This window comes from Dendropsophus ebraccatus, chromosome 8 (genome assembly GCF_027789765.1).
Source record: "Dendropsophus ebraccatus isolate aDenEbr1 chromosome 8, aDenEbr1.pat, whole genome shotgun sequence".
Taxonomy (NCBI): Eukaryota; Metazoa; Chordata; class Amphibia; order Anura; family Hylidae; genus Dendropsophus; species Dendropsophus ebraccatus.
Window position 1 is genome coordinate 51313073 of NC_091461.1, and position 12529 is coordinate 51325601.

At 44.3% G+C, this 12529-nt stretch overlaps 1 protein-coding gene across 2 annotated transcripts in view; it reads right to left on the reverse strand.

Moving 5' to 3' along the window:
* The window catches only part of ANKRD22 (ankyrin repeat domain 22), a 44245-nt gene that overhangs the window by 24621 nt on the left and 7095 nt on the right, over positions 1-12529 (reverse strand). The gene's annotated exons all lie outside the window — the stretch shown is intronic.

Here is a 12529-nt window from a genome sequence, read left to right on the forward strand (position 1 = left end):
AATATATTTAAATGGCTGCACAAACGATACAGTGATCGTTCGTGTGGCCTAGCCACGTAATTATCTGTACCTTCTGAAGGCACTTGCATCAATGTGGGTTGTCCCACCACTGGTGTTCTTTTCTCTTCTCTTGTAAAAGCTTCTTTCTCCAGGTTAAAGGAGAAGTCAGGTGAAAATTTTTGTTAAAGTATTGTATTGCCCCCAAAAGTTATACAAATCACCAATAAACAAAGGAACACCCTAACCTATGCCAAGAACCAGTCTGGGCAGTATCCTAAGTACAAGAGGAACTAGCCTGGATAAAAAAAAGTTACAAAGGAAGTTCTATGTATCCAATCTCGCAGTGCAGGTAACTGTGACTCCCCCGGGAACTTAGCTTCACCCAGATAACCACGACTGAGGCTTGTATCACCCTATTAGGACAGGTAACTCGGCAGTGTAGGACAGAAGGTGGCCAGACACAGTCTAAACACGGGTACAAGTAAAGTATTTCCTCTTAAGTATTTTCTCAAAAGTTTTGTCAGAGTACATCGCTACATTGGGTCAGGGCTCCTTCAACAAACTCTTCTCCTCTACTCTCCTCTTCAAGCACCGCTACAACTACCTCTCATTCTCTACTCCTTCAAGCACAAACAAGTTAAAAGGGAACTCCAGGTAGAGGTTAAAAAAAATTAAACGTCTGCAGAAGCATAACAAATTACTTACTTATCCACCCCATTTTTGAAACTACCAAAAATCCATTTGTTTTGGGGGGTTTTGTTCCGTATTGTGTTTCTGTACTTTCTGATTGAGCAGTTCCCAGAATGCATCGCTTTCCCTCAACTCACAGTCCACGCTGCACCTGCTTCTGGCCTGATCGAGTTGGTGAATCACTCAGGGGATTGGGGGATCCAGCCAAGCCTCCTGTAACATCATAATCCTGCATCATCAGCAAACACACACAATGTGAGACAGAGGCATGGAATCTTTGTCTCCTAAGGTGGAAGAGCAGAGGGAGCAGGACACAATGTGAATTGGCACAGAGGCCATTTTTCTTCACTTCCTGGATTTCTAGCAGCTTCCAGTGTGGCAGAACTGTACAGATACGGTAATACATTGTATAGACACATCTATATTACTTTTAATATAAAACAAAATTTCCTTATGTGGAGTTCCCCTTTTAAGCACTAAAATCTATGTAAAGATTTGTCTATTCTACTGAAAAGCGTTGTACTACTAAAAAGATTGTACAGTAAAGGTGTTTTTATTTTTATATCACTAGAACTCAGTTATACTTTGTCTGCACCAGCACCCATACACACACCAACCGCACACCTTGGGTTATTTTTCCCCTGTCTGTGGGTGGCGGTACTGATAGTCTGGGTTGGTCAGTTGCCAATTAGGACTCTTGTGACAAGAGCCCAAGGGACCCAATACAACCCGGCAGGTCACTGGCCATTTGGGGATTACAGACAGCCACAACACAAAGCAGGTACCAACATCACACCTGTGTGCTGGACAAGCACTGGCGTCACAACAATACCATCTTTGGCTGAGCTGTCACAACAACACCTAGACTTGTACCCCACCACACATGCAAGGCCCCATATCAGGCAGTGTTAAAGAACCCTTACACACTCCGCTAAACCCGGCAAAGGCAAGAGGTTCAGCTGACTTTAGTCTAGGATGTAATGGTACCTTAAGTCAACTACTTCCTTTTGTAACACTAAAACAATCAGTGTGTATCAAAAGCAAATAGAACCATCTTTTTTACTTAAGGGAAATAGTAGATCGGACTAAGAAAAAAAAAAAGGATCATCCCAAATGTGAGACGTGCATTATTCAGCATAGGTCCTACAACCAGGGATCTGTGGAGGTGTGTGAATTAACAAGAATATCACTTTGATTATCTCTTGGGCAAAATCCAATAGTGTACACCTAATATTGTAAATGTTAATGAGTACATACTACCGAAGCTGAAAAACAGCTTAAAACAAAGCAGTAGACTTTTTCTGCTGCGGATAGATTACATCAAGCGTGCACTACTTGGCAGTAGGTAAGTGCTAACAAATAGGTTTTTAGGAGGTGCACTTTGCAAAATAAAGTCAATACCTTTACTTACAAACTGCTTATAGTATAAATGATCACAGTGCAGTTACATCCAGTGACTCGTTTGTGACATCAGAGGCACTGAGTTTTCGTTTCCTCTTTGACACAGACCTCCATGATAATTTCTTCCTAGCTATGACTTCTCGCTACAGAACCTGCCAGACAAATGTCATAGGCTCTACACTTTTTCAGCGCCCTTCTCAGCCTCTACCTGCACATGACGACATCTCTCCTGCACCTCTGTGTCCTGGAATGAAAGAGGCTAAAGCCTTTAGTGACTGGTAAAGAATATGCCTACGGCTACAAGCCCATCATAAAAACCTCACAATGATGCGCAGCAGTGGAATAGCAGACAAAGGACCTTTTCCTTGACATCCCAGTTTATCACTGGAAGAGTGTGGTGTGGACTTGTTGCCGTTCCAACACTGCCTCCTTAGCAGTCTGGTGGCTAGTGCTGGCCATTACTGCATTACCAGGTAAGAAATGGGCCATCTGTTGTGCAGGCCTGCATTACATGAAAACTTTATGGATTTTCCTCCTGAAGCCTCATTCACATGGATTATACTGTAATTTATACTGTAACAAGACATGATAAGATTAAATGTACAACGCTGGATCCACATAGTATAAATTACCCATAAAGTCCTACAGGCCCATGTTCGACTTATGTGAAAGTCTAATTTTATGCATGGTTTACTTGCTTGTATAGTACAGCTGAAAAAAAAAAAAACAACTGTCCATCAAGTTCAACCAAGGGAGGGAAGATGATGTGGGTAAAGAAGAATGAAAGAATTAACCTGTTCATTGTTTGGACGGACAACGAAATCTGCCCGTGCACAGAATGGAGTCTATTACACGGACGGAGACGCGTGCGCCCGCCCCAGTCCGCGGGCGGGTGCGAGCTGCAAAATGCGCAACGGGTTTTCCATCACCATTCCGTAGTGTGCACGTACCCAAAGGGAGTGATTACATACGGAGCCATAGACAAAGGGGTTGACAACACAGGTCACAGGGACACACTAAGATCACACTGATGAGAGCAAGCTCATTGCTCTAGTGTCCCGCATCAGTGTGCACGTGCACTGATTTTACAAAAACCTTGATATCTATTGTCAGTATCAAGACTGTCAAATAAGTGCAAGAATGTCTGAGCCAAAAGCGGGCCTCACCCCAACATGCAACCAAGATGACTATATTACTAAGACTGGTTTTTCCAGTTCAACTGAGTTTTCTACAATAACACTTATATACTGTATGATTGTACCGTATGGAGCGCAGACTAAAAGGGAAAGTCCTCTTTCATTTTCTGCTGGACATTTTAAAGATTGGCGCAATACATATGAAATTTTCAAGCAAAAATCCATTCAAAATAATTACCTAAAATGTTATATGGTCTTTGAACCTTAGCCACCAATGATTTCCAGGATAAAGGAATTATATACAGGGCCCAAAACAACTCTGGGATATCTTAACTAAAGTTTTGATGACATAATCCTCAATCAACATATTGTCACTAATTTAAAGATTCCTTAATTTCTTCCTGCTCCACGAGGCACATTTTAGTCATGTGATGAATGTAATTTCCACGCAGTCACTTGTAGACGCTATCTGTATTATACAGAAATTAATCACTGAGATTTTTATTCCATCCAGTAAACCCAGGCTCGGACTGGCCTACAGGGGAACAGGGGAATCCCCCACAGGGCCCTACACTTTGGTGGGCCCCTGTCAGAAGGTGGGCCTCCCTGTCTGACTCTTTCTACCAGAGAATAAAAACAATTTCTATGCTATAGAAGCACAGACAAATATATGTAAGGTACCATGTGTCTTCTTGACCTAACAGCATCTAACAGTGTCAGCAGTTTGGAATGTGAATTACAGCTGACAGAAGTCTCGTAACAAATGATAATCAGGCAGTGGAGTGTGGGAAGATAATAAAAACTATACTCACCAGTCCCTGTGCCCCTGGACCGCGCTCTCTCCCACAGCTGCTGGAAGTTTTTCAGTCATTTTCGATCAGATTCTGTGTATATCACGGCCCCAGCTCAATGTCACATACTCGCCTGATGGATTGCCTGCTCAGCTAGTCAGTGACTGCAGTGGTGTCCATCCCCAGTCAGTGATTGGCTGAGCGGGCACATTAAGGAAGAGCTTCAGGGGCACAGGGATGGGTAAGTATACTTTCTTTATTATGTTCCTGCACCCCCCTGCCTACCTGAGATTTGTTAGTTTCATGGGACTGCCCCTTTCAAGAAACTTAAGTGGCAGGTTATGCTGTTCGCATAGACTGACTGAAGAGTTACTAGTAGTGAGCCAGCATCGCTGGTCACATACACAGCTCTGTGCAAGGTCCCTATAGTAATGTGAAAGGTTTGGTGCTTATTATATCTGGTGTAAGGTATGGTGGGCCCCAAGAATCAAATTCCCAGGTGGGCCCAAGGTGGTGCTCCCCCTAAAATCCATAGGATGGGGATGTCAAGCTAAGAAAAAAAATCTTTGAAATCAACTGGTGTCACAAAGTTATATAGATTTTTAATTTATTTCTACTAAAACCCCTCAAGCCTTCCAGTACTTATCAGCTGCTGTATGTCCTGCAGGGAGTGGTGTATTCTTTCCAGTCTGACACATTGCTCCCTGCTTCCACCTTTGTCCATGCCAGGAACTTACTTTGGACAGTTACTTACTTTGGCAGCAGATATTAATGTGTCAGACTGGAAAGAATAACCACTTCCTGCTGAACATACAGCAGCTAATAAGTACTGAAGACTGGAGATTTTTTTGATAGAAGTAAAGTACAAATTTCTGGCACCAGTTTATTTGAAATAATTTTTTTGCTGGAGTACCCCTTTAATACTGTGGACTATTTTACTTTTAAACAACTTGACAGCCCCTTTTGTACAGTCAGTGCAGTTTCTCCATTGATCAACTAATCGGGTGATCACCGATTTACTATGACAGCCTGGGAAATGTAGTAATACTCTTTGGCTGCCCTTTACACATACAACGAAATCAGATTGTCAGCTGTCTCATTTATCTTAACAAATCCGCCGTATATAACTGTATACCAGTGGTTTTCTAAACTGTGTATAGAAATGTCTGTGAACCACAAGTGTCCCTCCAAAAAGTTGGGAGGTACGGAGGAAGGGCTGACTGCAAAGCATTATGGGGAAGCTTGATGTCCTGTGTTTTCAGTCATCATCATCATAATATTTTACAGCAATGGAGCAGCTTTATCAACCTGCCAGAGACAAAACACAATCTGATTCGCCCATAGCAACCAATCACAGATCACCTTTCATATATTAACAAGCTCTTATAAAATTGAAGCTGAGCTTTGATTGGTTGCTATGGGCAGATTAGACTGTCTAAATTGTGCATGGCAACCAATCACAGTTCAGCTTTTATTTTACCAGAGTAATTTGAGAAACGAAAGCTGAGCTGTGATTGGTTACTATGGGCCACATCAAACCATATTATTTAGTGTTCTTAGTGTGGCCAAACCATAGGCTGTTTGCTTGGTCACAAGTGTGTTTAGTGACCTCTGCAGTAAAGCACATCGCCAGTCATTAATGGGTTAATGCTTCAGATGTGTTTACCTGCAGTAACCATGGCAACCATGCACTATGATGACAAGCGCTTATGTCATAAAGAAGGTTCCATAAAGCCATGCACCGCGCCCTGATCAGTGCCATCTTGGATGCGCCAGAGGACCTTGAGCTTGAGTAATTTACTGCCCCCTACCCTTGATGAAATTTGGAGGTTCTAGCAGGGGACCTGGATCTGTGAAGGAGAAGAGATACAGCCGCCTAGCCATCAATAAGGTGACAGATATTGCAGCCTCATCTCTCTCACATCCAGTTTATTATACTTATATTATGGTATTACCCTCTAAGCCCAGGGGAGGGCAGCTCTCCAGCCATGGCTCCCTCGAGGTTTCCCCCACAGGGGGTTTTTCCTCGCCTGAGTGCTGGAGGGTGACTCTTCGTGAGTCAGGGGTCTGCCATTTTCAGTGTCATGTAATTTTAAATAAAATTGGGACCCTTTGACACCTGATTACAATGTGTTGTGTCTTTATTTTGCGTTCTTTGGTTTAACTTGGGGGAGTTGGGGGTCCATCACATATTGCAGAGTCATAAAGCTGGACATCTGCCTGCTACACAGATCTTTCACCTGCACAATGCGCAAAAGTAGGATGGAGCGCTGGCTGGTGGAACTCCTGCACGTATGTGCATATCCCTAGATTAAAGGATCACTCAAATCTTGAAGAAAAAAACATGCATCACAAGGTTTATACCTATATCTACAAGGCTTGGCAAAAGGTTTTATCAAGTGACAGGGTCACACCAATCATAGCAACACGGACACCACCATAAATATACAATATATATACATAACCCAGTGGCTCGTGTGTGTGGACAGGATCAGGGGCAAGGCAGAGTATTGTGCCCCCACACCTATACATGCAGGTGTGGGCTAGGTAGCTGCCCCCACCCCTGCAAAATCCACAGGATAGGGGATATCAAGCTGATTGGTGGGGGTCCCAGTGGTTATGAGAATGTGAGAAACATGTCCCCCTCAAATAAACAGTGGGGACAGTGCTCCATTAATTCTCTATAGGTCTTGTTATCCCTTATCTTGTGAATAACTAGGGGAGGGGTATGTTCTCGTGTACTATATGGCTGGACTGGCGTTTTTCAGAAATATGTCAGATGGCATTTTTGTGGTTCAAAACCGCAGAGACCAGATGTTAGTCAATGGGGAAAATCAAAACACTACACCTATAGGACATTTTTCTGCGTTTTGCCACAAGCTTCTATAGGGGGGAATATTGTCATGTTTATATGGAAATTAGTGTTTTTCCCCAGTTCTTCAACATAAAACCTGAAATCACATGATAAAGAATCACATGATTTGTACCGAAAAAGCCCCACAGGGGATAAAATGAAAACTAAACTTTACACTAAAGTGAGAACATGGCAGAAAAAGTGCCAGAAAAAAACACCAAAAAGCAGAAAGATGTGCAACAGTCTTAATCTTGGTTCACATTTGTAGTGAAATCAGTAGAATTAAATTGGTACTTTTTTTCTTTCAAATCAACTGGTGTATAACGATTTGTATTTAAAGGGAACCTGTCACCCCCCGTGCCGGAGTGACAGGCTCCCGACCCCCCGTTAGAGCCCCATATACTTACCTAATCCCGCCGGGTCCCGCTTCTGGAGGTGGTCGGGTGATGAAGATCTCAGCCGCTGCAGCCCGCTGGACTCTCCTGTCATTCTCTATGGGTGTTGGACTCATCTCTCAGCGCGCGCGCCGGGCTGCAGCGGCTGAGATCTTCATCACCCGACCACCTCCAGAAGCGGGACCCGGCGGGATTAGGTAAGTATATGGGGCTCTAACGGGGGGTCGGGAGCCTGTCACCCCGGCACGGGGGGTGACAGGTTCCCTTTAACTTTTATTTAAAAAAACAAAACAGTAGTTATCAGCTGCTATATGTCCTGCATGAAGTGGTGTATTCTCTCCAGTCTGACACAGTGCTCTCTGCTGCCACCTCTGTTCATGACACAAACTGCCCAGAGTAGAAGAGGTTTTCTATGGGGATTTGCTACTGCTCTGGAGAGTTCCTGTCATAGACAGAGGTGGCAGCAGAGACTGTGCACTGTGTCAGCCTGAAAAGAACACAGCACTTCCTGCAGGACATCCAGCAGCTGATAAGTACTGGAAGACTTTTAAATAGAAGTAATTTACAAATCTATATAACTTTCAGACACCAGTTGGTTTTAGAAGAAAAAAGTTTTTGCCAGAGTACCTCTTTAACCCCTTAAGGACAGAGCCTGAAATGGCCTTAATGACAGAGACAAATTTTATGAATATGACCTGTGTCACTTTAGTCATTAATAACTTCGGGATGCTTTTACCTATCCGGCCGATTCTGAGATTGTTTTCTCGTGACATATTGTACTTTACATTTCTGGTAAATTGGAGTCGATACTCATAACAAATCTTTATGAAAAAAACCCAAATAATGTGAAAAAATGCATTTTTCCAACTTTGAAACTTTTTTGCGTATACAGAAAGTGGTTATACCACATAAATTATATATTAAATAGCATTAGCAACATGTCTACTTTATGTTGGCGGCATTTATTAAACTATCTTTTATTTTTTTTTTTAGACAATAGAAAGCTTAAAACATTAGCAGCAAATTTCCAAATTTTCAGTAAAATTTCAAAATCAGATATTTTTAGGGACCTGTTCAGGTTTAAAGTGTATTTGAGGGGCCTGTATGTTAGAAAGCCCCACAAAGCACCCCATTTCAGAAACTGCACCCCCCAAACTCTGCAAAAGCATATCCAGAAAGTGTTTTAACCCTTTAGGGGAGTCACAGAAATAAAAGCCAAGTGTGTAAGGAATTTGAAAATTTTAATTTTCTGTGCAGAGATTTTATTGTAATCCAATATTTTTCATAATTATAAACCTATTACCAGAGAAATGCACCCCAATAATTATTGTCCCGTTTCTGCAGTTTATAGAAATACCCCATATGTGGCCCTATTGCGCTATTTGACGCAACCACAAGCCTCAGATATAAGGGAGCGCCTAGTGAATTTCAACGCCTCCATTTTATTTGGTCATTTTTGACTGTACCACTTCAGGTTGGCAGAGGCTCTGGGGTGCCAAAACCTAAAAAACACCCCTAAAGGGACACCATTTAGAAAACTACACCCCTCAAGGAATGTAACAAGGGGTGCTGTGAGCATCTGGACCCCACAGGTGCTTCACAGATTTTCCAAACAATATGGCGTGAAAAAAGAAAAATTTCTTTTTTACACTAAAACGTTCTAGCCTTCAATTTTTCATTTTCTTAAAGGGATAAGAGGCAAAAAAAGACACAAAATGTGTAGCGCAGTTTCTCCCGAGTACGGAAATACCCCACATGTGGCGATAGAGTGCTAAGGGGGCGCAGGACGAGCCTCCAAAGGGAAGGAGCGCCAATTGGCTTTTGGAAGCTGAATTTCACTGAAAAGAACAGAGCCCTCGTGCTGCCAAGACACTGGAAACCCCCCATAAGTGACCCCATTCTGGAAACTACACCCCTCAAGGAATCTAACAAGGGGGGCAGTGAGCATATGGACCCCACTGGTGACGGACACAAATGTGGAACAATGTGACGTAAAAGTAAAAAATTTCATTTTTTCACTTTCATGGCACATATGTGCCCGTCATCAAGGGGTCCATATCCTCACTGCACCCCTTGTTAGATTCCCTGAGGGCTGCAGTTTCCAGAATGGGGTCACTTGTGGGGGGTTTCCAGTGTTTTGTCAGCACAAGGGCTCTGTAAATGCGACATGGCGTTCATCATCCATTCTAGCCAAATCCAACCTCCAAAATCCAAATGGTGCTCCTTCCCTTCGGAGGCTTGCCCTGCGCCCACATGGCGCTTTATGTCCACATGTGGGGTATTTACGGACTCGGGGGAAATTGCTCTACACATTTTGTTTTTTTTTCCCTCTTTTAACCCCTTGTGAAAATGATAAATTCAAGGCTAAACCAACATTATAGTGTAAAAAATGTAATATTTCATTTTCACGCCACATTGTTCCACATTTGTGCCTGTCACCAGTGGGGTCCATATGCTCACTACACCCCTTGTTACATTCCCTGAGGGGTGCAGTTTCCATAATGGGGTCACTTGTGGGGGGTTTCAACTGTCTTGGCAACACAGGGGGCTTTTGAATGCAACATGGCCCCTTGAAATCCATTCCATCCAAATCCAGCCTTCAAAAACCAAATGGCGCTCCGTCCCTTCGGAGGCTTACCCTGCACCCGAATGGCGCTTTATGTACACATGTGGGGTATTTCCGTACTCAGGGGAAATTGCGCTACACATTAAATGTTTTTTTTATCTTTTAACCCCTTGTGAAAATGAAAAAATCATGACAAGATTAATGATTTAGAGTAAAAATTTTACAAAAATTACACTAAATGTTGGTCTAGCCTTGATTTTTTTCCATTTCCACAAGGGGTTAAAAAAGAAAATGAACACAAAACGTGTAGGGTAGTTTCCCCTGAGTATGAAAATACCCCACATGTGGGCATAATGTGCCATATGGGCACAGGGCAAGTCACCAAAGGGACAGAGCGCAATTTAGAGGCTGGAATGGAGGATAGAGGCCATGTCGCAATTACAAAGCTCCTGTGCTGCCAGGACAGTAGAAACCCCCGACAAGTGACTCCATTCTAGGAACTACACCCCATAAGGAATCTAACAAGGGGTGCAGTGAGGATATGGACCCCACTGGTGACGGGCACTTACGTAGAACATGTGCCGAGAAAATAAAAAATACAATTTTTTTCATTTTCACGTCCCAAATGTGGCTGTCACCAGGGGGCCATATCCCCGCTGCCCCCCTTGTTAGATTCCTTATCGGGTGTAGTTTCCAGAATGGGGTCACTTGTGGGGGGTTTCTACTGTCCTGGCCGCACAGAGGCTTTGTAATTGCATCATGGCATCCTCTAATGGGAATGGTGGCCATACCTACTTAGCTGGGGAAAAGGGACCATTCTAATTTATTTGGGGGTATTAGGCCAATTATTAGTTTATAAGGTTGAAAATGACAGGTGTCCATCAAACTCAACCTGTGTTGACCCAGAGGAAGGCAAAAAACCCTAGTGAGGCAGACGACAGTAGCCTCATCACAGGGGAAAAATTCCTTCCCGACTCCATAATGGCGATCAGAATAATCCCTGGATCAACGTGACCCCTGAAATAGGAATAAGGGACAGAATTTAGATAATGTGGAACCCCAGTGACGTGTGGTACGCCTTGAAGCGATCCAGTATGCAGAGGCCGGGGTGATCAGGACAGGTGTCACACTGGAAAATGGTGTCCTTCCTGATCCCCCTGTTACCCCACACTCTGCACTTCTTCTGGGGTCTCCCTTTCTCCAGTGTGGGGGACGTCACCTGGAAAATGTTGTCCTGGTGCGATACGGGGTCCTTCATATCCAGAAGCGCTAGGTCTGCTCCATGGCTGCTAAACATTAGGGCTCTATTACTACTTCTGATATGTTCGGATCGTGCCGCAAGCTACAGGGCAGCGAGGGACCAGAAGAGGGGGTGCTGGTATAAAAGTTATCCCCGTACAGGTGGTGACCTTTATCCAGCAGTGGGAAGATCAGTTCCCGGACGATCTTCCCACTTGTTCCGAGGATGGGGGGGGAGGGGGCATCTGGGGCTGGATTCGGGTGTCCCTTCCTACATACACTCTAAGGGTACGTGCACACTGCGGAATCGCGACAGATAACCCTTCGTGCATTCCGCAGTTGGCACCAGCCGGCGGAGTGATGCAGGCACACATCTCCACACGTGTCATAGACTCCATTCTATGCACTGGCGGATTCCGCTCTCCGTCCAACGTGTTCATTCTTTGGACGGACGATGGAATCCGCCCATGCATAACATGGAGTCTATGACACCGGTGGAGACATGCGCCCGCATCAGTCCGCCGGCGGGTGCAAGCTGCGGAATGCACAAAGGGTTATCCTTTGCCATTCCGCAGTGTGCACGCACCCTAAATCTGTAAGGGTACGCTCACACAGTTTGTAGAATTTCACTCCATACCGTCATCTCTTATTGGGACGGTACTGGTGGAAAAGACGTGTCTGGGGGGCAGCGTACGCTACGCTACCCCCAGACACGTCACTGGATGATGAGGATGATGAGGATGAATGGAGGAAAGAAGGATCCCTCCCATTCATCCTTACTGGCTGTTTCGGTGTCGGAGGCAATAACGTATGCGTCCGACACCGAAAACACCCTGGGGGCCATCTTTATATGGGGACTAGTATATGGGGTATGTAGTGGTGTAGTGTCAAACTTTATTCAATGTAGTGTGGTGTAATGTAGTGTTTTTTACGTGTTTTTTTACAGTAAGTATAAAAAAAAAAAAACCTACGCCAACAAAGGAGTTGCTGATAAATGCCGCACTTATGTGCGGCACTTATAAGCAGACCGTGGCAGTAGAATATAGAAAAAAAACACCCTACGCCAAAAAGGAGGAGTTGCTGATTAGCAGCGCACTTTCGTGCGATGCTGATCAACACTCAGCGGCGATAGGGTTGGGAAAATAGAAAAAAAAAACTTTTTCTACATTCTGAACATCCCTGTAGCTGCTGGTAAGTGTATTACACATATCAGCCGCTAGAGGGCAGCAGAGCGCAAAATACGGAAAAAGCCGACGCTGGAGCCGAAAATAGCCGAGAGAAGCCGAACGTGACGTCACGGAGGAAGCAGAAGACCCGAACGAACACGAGGACGCCGCGAACCCGGAAGACGCCGATCAGGAACCCGGGACAGGTGAGTATTGTACAAATACCTGCTCTGGACCCCTCGGCTACCTAGCTGAGGGGTCCAGGGCAGGTATTTACTATTTTGTGGGACT